The sequence below is a fragment of the Hypanus sabinus genome, chromosome 14, assembly GCF_030144855.1.
Source record: "Hypanus sabinus isolate sHypSab1 chromosome 14, sHypSab1.hap1, whole genome shotgun sequence".
Taxonomy (NCBI): domain Eukaryota; kingdom Metazoa; phylum Chordata; class Chondrichthyes; order Myliobatiformes; family Dasyatidae; genus Hypanus; species Hypanus sabinus.
This window is the reverse complement of record NC_082719.1, coordinates 92,999,170-93,011,220: the sequence shown is the minus strand read 5'-3', so window position 1 is coordinate 93,011,220 and position 12,051 is coordinate 92,999,170.

Sequence of the window (12,051 nt, the reverse complement as noted above, 5' to 3'; positions counted from 1 at the left end):
GCTTCTTCCCCTCTGCCATCTGATTCCTGAGTGGACATTGAACCAACAATCACTACTTTTTTGTTAATTTCTGTTTTTGCACTACTTTTCTTAAAACATACACATACTGTAATCAGTTTTTACTCTGTTTATCATGTATTACATTGTACTGCTGCTGCAAAGTTAGCAAATTCATGACATATGCCAGTGATAATAAACTTGATTCTGATTCTTATATGCTTGGCTCTAGTAACCACCAAGCCAACCTATATTCACAGGTCAAAGTTAATGATTAGGGATGTAATGGGATAGTTACTCCAAACTATCTGGTGGAGCTAGATTATTCAGAGCCTTATATACAATTAAGAGTATTTTAAAATAGCATTGTATAAACACAGAAGATTCTGCAGATGTTGGAAATCCAGAGTGACACACACAAAATGCTGGAGGAACTCAGCAGACCAGGCAGTGTCTGTGGAAAGGAACAAACAGCCGATGTTTCGGGCAAAGTCATCAGGACTGGAAAGGAAAAGGAGGGACTAGAAGAAGGAGCAATGGAGAGGGAAGTACAACTAGAAGAAGAAGCCAGTGAGGAGGAAGGTAGGTGGTGGGGAAGGAGGAAATGTAAAGAGTTGAGGAAGAAGGAATCTTATATTAGAATAGAGTGGGCCATGGGAGAAAGAGAAGGAGGAGGGGCGACAGAGGCAGATAATGGGAAGGTGAGAAGAGAAGGGGGAGGAAGGGGGAGGGAGGGAGACATAATGGGGAATGAAAACAGAGAGATGGGAGAGTGGGAGAACATCTGTTCTGGCATCATCCCTGCCAGTATCCTCCTCCAATCCACCAGGGTAAGTACTTCCCTCATGCCTCTGTAATTCCCTTTATTCCACAGTAATACTGACACATCTGACTTGTGCTTCTCCCTCTCAAACTGCAGTATGAATTCAATCATACTGTGATCACTGACTTTTGAGGGTTCTTTTACATTAAGCTGACTAATAAAATCTGCGGTATTTCAATATACCCAATCTAAGATAGTGTTTCCCCTAGTAGGCTCAAGCACAAGCTGCCTTAAAAAGCCATCTTGTAACCATCCTTCTTTAGTTCTTTTCTGTCTTCTTTTTACTCGTCATGTGTTTTGTTTAATCTGAACTTTTGAAGCTTTTCATAATTTTCCTTTCTCTTCTTGACTAAATGCATCACCTCTCTGAACATCCAAGGTTCTCTTATCTTTCCATCCCCATCCTGCCTTCTAATAGGAACATACCTTTCCTGTATTCTGTTCTATTGATCCGATGTGGACTTGCCAGCAAAAGTGTGTTCCCAATTAACTCTTCTTGGTTCCTGCCTAATACTTTGCTCTATTCCATTTTGAAACTCTCTCACAGAGACCATACCTACTCTTCTCGAGATCCATCCTGAAAGTTATGGAGTTGTGGTCATTTTTCCTTAACTGTTCACCCACTGAAAGACCAGTTACCTGGCCAGACTCATTATCCAACACCAGGTCCAATTCGGCCCCTCCTCTCATTGGACTGTCTACATATTGATTTAATAAACTTTACTGGATACACTTAAAATTTCAGCACTACCTAAACCCCTTATACTAAGAAGGCCCCAGCTTACATTAGGGATGTTGAAATCCCCCATGACAACAACCCTATTATTCCTGTACATTTCCTTAATCTGTTTACAAATCTGTTCCTCAATGTCTCCGTGGCTATTAGGGAGTCTGTAATACAACCCATCAGTGTGATTGTACCCTTCGTTTTCCTGAGTTCCACCTAAATGGTCCTAGTGTCTGACCCCTCCATTATATTTCCTCTGAGTGCAGCTGCGATATTGTCCCTGATTAGTAGCGCTACTCCCCAACCCCTCTCTTAACACTCCTCAATCTTTTCTAAAATGTTGAAAACATGATATGTCAATCACCCATTCCTGCCCTTCTCGCAACCAAGTTTCAGTAATAGCTACAACATCGTAGTCCATGTTCTGATCCACAATCTGAGCTCATTAACCCTGCCCATAATACTTCTAGCATTAAAATATACAGACTTCAGACTACCTGACCCATCATACCAACACACAGAAAATGCTGGAGGAACTCAGCAGGCCTGCTGAAGGGTTTCGGCCCGAAATGTTGACTGTACTTTTTTCTGTAGATACTGCCTAACCTGCTGAGTTCCTCCAGTATTTTGTGTGTGTTGAACGAAGTGCTTCATTTGTGTCAACAACCAACACAGTCTGGGGATGTGCTAGGGTAGCCCGTAAGTGTCACACATTCCCAGCATCAAAATAGGATGCCCACAGCTTACCAAACCTAACGATCCTGGAATGCGGAAGGAAACTGGAAACACACACAGTCACAGGAAGAATAGACAAAATCTGTACAGGTGGTGGCAGGAATTGAACCCTGATCTTCTAGCTGGTGCTGTAAAGCTTTATGCTAACTGTACATCAGTATCAGTCTATACAATAACCTATCATACACGGCGTGATTCAGAATGGCGCTGAAAATACAATTTAAAGACAAGTTATATGTTGATGCAAACACCAGAGGGCACATGTACAAAATTAAGGGAGGGAAGTTTAGGGGAGACATCAGGGGTAAGTTTTTTACACAGAGGGTTGTGAATGCCTGGAATGACTTGCCAGGGATGGTGGTGGAGGCTAAAACATTAGGGGTACTTAAGAGCCTCTCAGACAGGCACATGGATGAAAGAAAAATGGAAGGTTATGGGGTAGTGTGGGTTTAGTACTTTTTTTGAAGGATTATATGGGTTGGCACAACATGGAGGGCTGAAGGGCCTGTACTGTGCTGTAGTGTTCTATGGTTCTATGATGCACTGTATTCGTTATAAATTCAAATTCAAATTCAAATTCAAGTGTTATTATCATTCAACCATATATAAATACAGCAGAACCAAACAGTGTTCCTCTGAGGCCAAGGTGCGAAACATACACAGCACGTTCAAAATAGTGAGCAAAAAAAAAACTTGTCATGCAAAAGAAATGTATATAACCCAATCCCTGAGCGCCATGTCCCACAATTAGATGGTGCACTTCTCAGCATTGCGCAGACACACACAATCGAGCTTGTTATTCCACCAATTGAACACGAGAGGGCAGCACCAACAGAAGAGCCCAGCCCCCAAACTCTGTCGTCCATTTATAATGATGAGTTTTCATAAGAATATCATTTTAAGCTAGCTTATCAAGCTTCTTCTCTACTTTTCCTCATGAAGGGTCTCGGACCAAAACATCAACTGTTTATTCCCCTCCATAGATGCTGCCTGGCCTGCTAAGTTCCTCCAGCATTTTATGTGTGTAACTCTGAAGATTTCCTGTATTTAGAATTTATTTAAATCTTATATCCATCCCACAACATGAGGAAGTAAAAATCTTTGTTATGATTCTGTTGCATGTACAAACGTGCAAATTTAAAAGTCTAATAGCTTGTAGAAAGAACCTGATTTATGATTTCGTTCTGCAATTCATACCTTAGTTCATTTGACACTGGGCTTGGCCTGAAATAGGCCGGTTGTACATCTGTTTCTGGCTCTGTGACTCAAGCTTATTGCCTTCAGATAAGACCGAGAACTTAAAAATCATCTTTCAATTTTCCTGAAACAATTCTAAGAAAGATATTTTTGACCACCATGTCATGAAAATTGATAAGAGTGACCCATAAAACATACAACAAAAAATCTGCAGATTCTTTTGTGCTTATCAAAATTGACAGTGTGCTATGAGCTTCTAGCTCAGTCCCAGTCAAGAATATTGTTTCTTCATACTTACTTATCACATCTTTTGGAGTGTCAGGGGGACACCTCCTTCATCCTCTATAATACGTTTTGCTTTAAACAACATGAATGTTCATTCAATGTTTTCAACATGCCCATTTTAGTTGTACACATTGTGGTTCCCAATCAGTTGAGTCACAACAGCCACATGGTTAAATTCCTCTATCAGCAGTAGTTGATCTTTTTTTCAGGCTGCTTTGGATAAACCTAGTTTCCCCATTTCCAGGCAACTCTATTACTCTGCTGCAGTCCACCCACTTCCAGGCTCAGCATGTGGCGCATTCAGAGATGCTCTTCTGCACACCACTGTTGTAACATGTGAGTACGGTCGCTTTCCTGCCAGTTTGAACTAGTCTGGCACTCCTCCTCTGACTTCTCTCATTGAGGTTTTTTTTTATTTTTTCACCACTCTCTGTAAACTTTAGAGTGTTGGGTGTGAAGATCCCAGGAGATTAGCACCTTCTGAGATACTCAAACAACTGCATTCGGCACCAACAATCATTCCACGGTCCAAATCAGAATCAGAATCAGATTTATTATCACTGGATTGTGTCGTGAAACTTGTTAAATTCGCAGCAACAGTTCAATGCAATACATAATGTAGGAGAAGAAAAATATGTAAAAATAATAATAATTAACTAATATGTAAAACCATTACAGAATATGGATAATGAATAGATTTTAAAAATTGTACAAAAACAGAAATAACATATATTTAAAAAGTGAGGTAGTGTTCATGGGTTCAATGTCCATTTAGGAATCAGATGGCAGAGGGGAAGAAGCTGATCCTGAATAGCTGAGAGTGTGCCTTCAGGCTTCTGCCTGATGGTAACGGTGAGAATGCATCTGCAGTCACATTTCTTTCCCATTCTGATGTTTGATCTGAAAAATAATGAACATGTTGACCATGTCTGTATGCATTTATGCATTAAGTTACTGCCACATGATTGGCTGATTAGATATTTGCACTAACAAGCAAGAGCACAGTATACCTAATAAAGCGGCCACTGTCTTTATCTTTGGTTTACTAAGTCTTTATGTGGTGACTAACACCCTTAACATGGAGCATGTCACCAACGAGTGAAGTAGGAAGCATTGCATTATGTCAATTATTTAACAAAATGCTCTCTGAAAAGTTTCCTGTCACGAATCAAAGGCCTTTAACTTTTAATTCCTGCTTGGATATTTCATAACATTTGGCAGTAACTTAAGCAACAATGTCAGCTTTCCCCTAACTAAACTGTACAAATGGCTGTGCCCACTGGGGATAATGGACTTGGGCCAGTAACCCAGATGTTAGGATATCAAATTCAATCATAAGTTAAATTATTAAACTTACTGATTTATGTGAAATAGTGCCAGAAAAATTTAGGAACAGTTGGGAAACTCTTAGATAGAAAAATTGAGGGCTATGTAGGAGAGAAGGGTTAGAATCATCTTAGAGTAGCTTAAAATGTTGGCACAACATCGTGGGACAAAGGTCCTCTACTGTATAATGCTGTTCAATATTCTATGTTAAAGTTAATTCAATGAAGGCAAAACAGGTAATAAATGTTGCCTTCCAGTGTTTCTCCCTCTCTCTCACACACACACATACACACACACCCTCAGCAGGCTGTACGATAAGAACAGGTGGGAATATAAGAAATAATAATACACTTCCCCTCCAAGACTGCTCTGTACCTCTGTACTTGAAACAATTATTCCACAGAGATCAACGCCAATGATCGCATGATTACAGCATTCCCTGGGGTTCAATTATTTCTCTGGCATTTATTGAGTTGAATGGAAGTTTAATGAACTTCTACTGCAGTTACTGCAGTGTTTTGGGTGTGAAAATAATAAACTTTCTTTCTGGTAGTCCTTCACTCATTTATTTATTTTTCAGATGAGGAGGCATTGATTTTGCCCCACGCTCTCATGAATGCAGAGCAGGAGATGACAACTCTGGAAACAACTGTCAGGGTGGAAACTAAGACCTTGTTTGCTTCGGCTCTGGGGTAGAACATAGAACAAAGAATAGTACAGCACAGTATAGACCCTTTGGCCCACAATGTTGTACTGACCTTTAACCTCTTTCAAGATTAATCTAATGCTTCTTTCCTACACAGCCCTCCATTTTTCTTTCATCCATGTGCCTATCTTAAGAGTCACTTAAATATCCCTATTGTATCTGCCTCTACCATCAACCCTAGCAAGCTGCTCCAAACAAACACCGTTCTCTCTGTAAAAACTTACCTCTGATATCCCCTTATACTTTCCTCTGAACACCTTAAATTTATGCCTTCGTATTAGCCATTCCCACCATGTGAAAATGGCTCTGACTGCCTCTTGTTCACCTCTATCAAATCAACTCTCGTCCTCCTTTACTCCAAGTATAAAAACCCTAGCTCGCTCAACCGATCGGGAGCAGCATCTCCAACACCATCGCACTGAGCACGGGGGCCGCCCCCCCCCAAGGGCTGTGTGCTCAGTCCACTGCTGTTCACTCTGATGACCCACGACTGTGCTGCAACACACAGCTCGAACCACATCATCAAGTTTGCTGATGACATAACCGTGGTGGGTCTCATCAGCAAGAACGATGAGTCAGCTTACAGAGAGGAGGTGCAGCGGCTAATGGACTGGTGCAGAGCCAACAACCTGTCCCTGAATGTGAACAAAACAAAAGAGATGGTTTTTGACTTCAGGAGGGCACGGAGCGACCAGTCCCCGCTGAACATCAATGGCTCCTCGGTAGAGATCGTAAAGAGCACCAAATTTCTTGGTGTTCACCTGATGGAGAATCTCACCTGGTCCCTCAACACCAGCTCCATAGCAAAGAAAGCCCAGCAGCGTCTCTACTTTTTGCAAAGGCTGAGGAAAGTCCATCTCCTACCCCCCCCCACCCCCATCCTCATCACATTCTACAGGGGTTGTATTGAGAGCATCCTGAGCAGCTGCATCACTGCCTGGTTCAGAAATTGCACCACCTCGGATCTCAAGACCCTGCAGCAGATAGTGAGGTCAGCTGAGAAGATCATTGGGGTCTCTCTTCCCACCATCACGGACATTTACTACACACTGCGTCCGCAAAGGAAACAGCATTATGAAGGACCCCATGCACCCCTCATACAATCTCTTCTCCCTCCTGCAATCTGGGAAAAGGCTCCAAAACATTCAGGCTCTCACGACCAGACTATGTAGCAGTTTCTTCCCCCAAGCTATCAGACTCCTCAATACCCGGAGCCTGGACTGAAACCTTGCCCTATTGTCCTGTTTATTATTTATTGTAATGCCTGCACTGTTTTTGTGCACGTTATGCAGTCCTGTGTAGGTCTGTAGTCTAGTGTAGCTTTCTCTGCATTTTTTTTTACATAGTTCAGTCTAGTTTTTGTACTGTGTCATGTAACACCATGGTCCTGAAAAATGTTGTCTCATTTTGTCTATGTACTGTACCAGCAGTTATGGTCGAAATGACAATAAAAGTGACTTGACTTGACTTGATAAGACATCCTGTCTCATCCCAGGAAACATCCTAGTAAATCTCCTCTGCACGCTCTCTAAAGCGACCGTGTCCTTCCCATAATAAATCAATCAGAACTTCCCACTGCTGCCTGTAAAGAGTTTGTACGTTCTCCCCTTGACTGTGTGAGTTTCCTTTTGGTGCTCCAGTTTCATCCCACAGTCCAAAGATGCAGGTTAATTTGACACTGTAAATTTTCCCATGGTTGGGCTAGGATTAAATTGTGGAATTGCTGGGCAGTGCATCTCAAAGGGCAGAAAGCACCTATTCCACACTGGAGCTCAATGAATAAATAAAATGAGCTGAGCACAATACACCAGGAGTGGTCCAAGTTTAGTTTTATAGAGCTGCTAAAGTACCTTGAGGTAGCGAGGTCCAGGATTGAGGTTGTAAGATAAGGAGAAATTACTTACCTCCATGGTTTGAAATTCTTTACCATGGATGGCTGCAGTGCAGTAGTGGTGAAGTGTGTTCAAGGTCAACATCAATAAAGATCTGGATATTAAGAGAATTGAGGGAAATTGAGATCATGTGAGAAAGTGGATGAGGTAAAGGAATCATCATGACCTCAATGAATAGTTGAGCAAGCTCAATAAATCACATCATTCATCTTGCTTCCATTTCATATGTTTTCATATTTTTATGATCAGTCCTGAAATTGAATTCTGTTTCAATTTTTGTTCATTGCTTGCTGATTCTGGTTTGCTGTTAAAGTGATCATCAGGATCTAATTACTCCATTTCCTTTGTAATAAAGCCATAAGACGTACTGTTGGAGCAGAACTTGGCCTATCGGTCTACTCCAGCATTCCATCATGGCTGATTTATTATATCTTTCAACTCATTCTCCTACCTTCTCCCCATAACCTTTGACTCCCTGATTTATCAAAAAACCATCAACCACCACTTTTAATTTACCCAAATTCTTGGCCTGCACAGACATCTGCAACAATGAATTCCACAGATTCACCATCCTCTGGCTAAAGAAATTCATCCTCATCTCTGTTCTAAATGGATGACCCTCTATTCTGAGGCCGTGCCCTCTGGTCCACTCTATCCAGGCCTTTCAATATTCAATAGGTTTCATTGAGATTCCCCTGTCATTCATCTAAACTCCAACAAGCACAGGCCTAGATCTATCAAACACTCCTCATATGTTAACTTTTTCATTCCAGGCATCATTCTTGTGAACCTTCTCTGGACCCTCTGCAATGCCAGCACATCTTTTCTTAGATAAGGGGCCCAACATTGCTCGCAATGCTCTCTTTGTGTTTAAAAAAAATATAGAAGTTTATTTACACAAAGTTACAGACAATCAATACTTACAAGACAGTAGGCATACTCAAATTAAAATAAGGTTACTACCGTCTATAAAACAGTCAATACTGTTGTGTTCTTTATACGTACAATGGGTTACTAAGAACAAACCATATTCTGGAAGAACATAACTAGAACTTTTATTTAACAGCAAACAGCAAACACGTTTTTAACCATGCAAACTTCTTGATCATTCTGTCATTTCTGCACATGCTCAAAATTCTGTCCAATCACGTTCTGACATGTGACACGTGATGTCACCACAACTTCCCTTCCTTAAAAAGAAAAACAATTAGCAACATTTATCAGAACAAATGCATAATTTAACATTTCTCTATCAGTCTGTCTGGGGGGTTTCGAACACAAGTAGACCTTCTCAGTGGCTCACACAGTTCTTGTGTTTCATTGTTAGTTTCATGGTTCATCTGGTCTGCATCAGTTAACGGAAACTCTGAAGTTGGCTCTTTCTTGAGGTCTTTGCGAAGAAATCGCAATTCATTCATTAACTGTGTGATCTCTTTTTTATGCTGAAACTTCATCATTTCAATAAAACTTCTCAATTCCTTCACTTGTGCTTTCACTTCTTCAGTTGGATCCTGATTCTTGTCACTCTTTGGCTTCAGATCAGTATTGTACTATAATGGCAAGTTTAGTTTTGGTGGCAATGCTTTGTCAGATGCTGGTAACAAAGGGATGGGTCAGGGATTTTTCTTTATGACTTCTTTTACTTTTGCCGCATTGGAATCAAATTCTGTTCTCTCTCTCTCTCTCTCTCTCTCTCTCTCTCTCATCAAGTCACTGTATTCTGACTCTGTGTCACTGTCCAGGACTAAGACTCTTTTCACCAAATTCATTCTCTCATAGGTGGATAAACCCAGTATTGACTGTACATTTTTTGTACCACCACAAATAAAAGCGTGTGCTCAATATTTTTGTGTGATACTTTTGCCACACATGTTCCTTTAACTGGAATGTCTTCACCTGAATACCCAGTCACTTTTATATTTATCTGATGTAACTTTGGTCTTGGCTTTAATGTATTAAGCTCAGATTCTGCAAGAACAGTTACTTGTGCTCCAGTACCCAGTTTAAATAGAATATTGTTTTGGTTCACTTGCAATGGAATAGTCCAGTCATTCTTACTTTCTTTGTTTTCACAAAGCACGTCTATATAAATCTCCTCACATTAATTTTCAAGCACTGCATTTACGTGTTTTATTTTCTTTCTACTTCTGCAACAGTGTGAAAAACGATTACTCTTACTGCAGTGATTGCACATTTTTCCATACGCTGGACACTTTTTTGGCTGATGTCACCACCCACAGCGATCACAAAGTTTTTTTCTTTCAGATGCCGTCTTGCTCTCTGTCAGTTTCATTGCTGTTTCACTATTTTTTTCTAACAATTTTGCCGTTATTCACAGTGTGTACGCTGCAGTTCTCAATGAAAAGCTCTTCAGCCTGCGACTTTACAACATCCAAAGCTTTGCAGAGAATCAAAGCTTTTTCCAAATTTATGTCTGGTTCTCAACCCTCACCACTTTCTTCAAACTGGTGTCATCTCCTGCTGCTGGCAGTGCTGAGAGTTCCGTGAGTCTTCATTCACCCCTTGCTGTCCTTGATGATCCTGACAATCACAACCATCCACCTTTTCCATGTAAAGCTGCCCAACACCACAACAACCACTCATCTCCCGGAACGAACACACCTGCCACTGTTGGTGAGTACTGAACCCCCTCATATGTTAACTTTCTATAATTTATTACATTGAATATTACCTTAAATGAAATATAATACAAATGTTGCCTTGTGGTACTGCTTTTGTGTCATATTGGTATGAAAATGCAAATAAATTGCAGATATTTAGGAAGCCCTCCAGAATGCATCCCTACTTTCACCATTTAAATAATTATTTACATTGTGCATTTTCACATTATGGGTCGACTGTGCGGTACCTATCCCCTGCATATAATGAGGATAGGGTGTATCAGAAGCCACATTCCCTCCGCCAAGACCAGTCAGTATATGATATGCTTCAGTTATCTCCTTTAACTTACCTTCTAACCTTTACACTAACAGCCCATGCTAGGTCTGGGTAAACATTTCCTGAATTGTTTGCCAAGTATTTGCATTTTCCCTTAAAATAAGAAAACCAATATTACACATACTAATTCCACCAAACCTACATAACTGAATCATAACCCACCTGCTTCTGTACTCAACTCCCCTACCAATAAATGATAACATTGTGGTAACCTTCATAATGATTTGCAGAGCTACAGATGGTAAATCATGCAATAGGGTTCTCAGAACCCTCTGTATCTCAGAACCCTCACTGTCTGGATAACATGCTTCCTTTTCAGTTTGTTTATCTGGTAGAACAAACAATTTGGAACCATGACCTTTTAAATTAGGCAATAAATTTTGATGCAGTTTCTTATCAAAGCATCCAGAAATTTAAATCTGGCGATCCTTTATCCACAACCTATATTAATTCTACCTTCAGGTTGTTGCAGCCGAGGGTGGCAATGGGGACAAGTTCCCACACCCTATTAAGTTCTCCCAGTGGCATGTGCCCCAAATAGCCTCTGACAACCAAGTCCAGCTCTCGGCCTTCTTGTGTGGCTTAGCTGCTAGACCTGGCGGAACCGTTTCTACTGACAGGAGAAGGGGCAAAGGTGGGTTACAGGCACCTTAAAACCAGAGGTTTTGGCAGATGGGTCTTGACAACTGTGGCTGACAGCTTATCTAGGAGAAGGAAAACTCTGATCTTAAACCTCCGCTGCCTTGCAGCTCCACCCACTCATGGGGAAGGCCTAGGGAAAAATCCGAAGCTGGAGTCCTACACCGATTACCAACTCCTGCGACGCTGCTGGTACCAAACTGTATCAGTTGTGTTCCTCTGCCGTTCCTTTGGGTTCATCAAGATGTGTGGTGAAGAGGAGCCTGCTACATGGGCAACAGCTTGTTCTCCATATCACACAGCCCAGGCTTACACGTCTAGACTGCTAGGACACAATACCCATGGTCAACCTTGACCAACGAAGGCCTCACTCACTCATATTAATTCTTCATAGAACTCCAAAAAATTAGTCAAATGTGATTCATCTTTCACAAATAACATTAGTTTTGCCTCATTATCTTTCTATAATGTCTCTCATATTTCCCTTGTGACAAATATTAACTGATGCATATTTAAGACATTAGTGTGACACGCTTGGAGCATCAGTGTAGTTCTGGCTGCCTACCTCTTGGAAGGAAAGCTGGAAAGAGTACAGAAAATGTTCACACTGATGTTACCAGGATTGGAGGGTTTGACTTATAAGGAGAGGCTGGAGAAGAGGCTGTCGGGCTGACACATCGGCGTAATACTTTAGAGCGCCAGTGACCAGGGTTCAATTCCCACCACTGTCTGTTACAAGTTTGTACATTCTCCCCACGACCGAGTG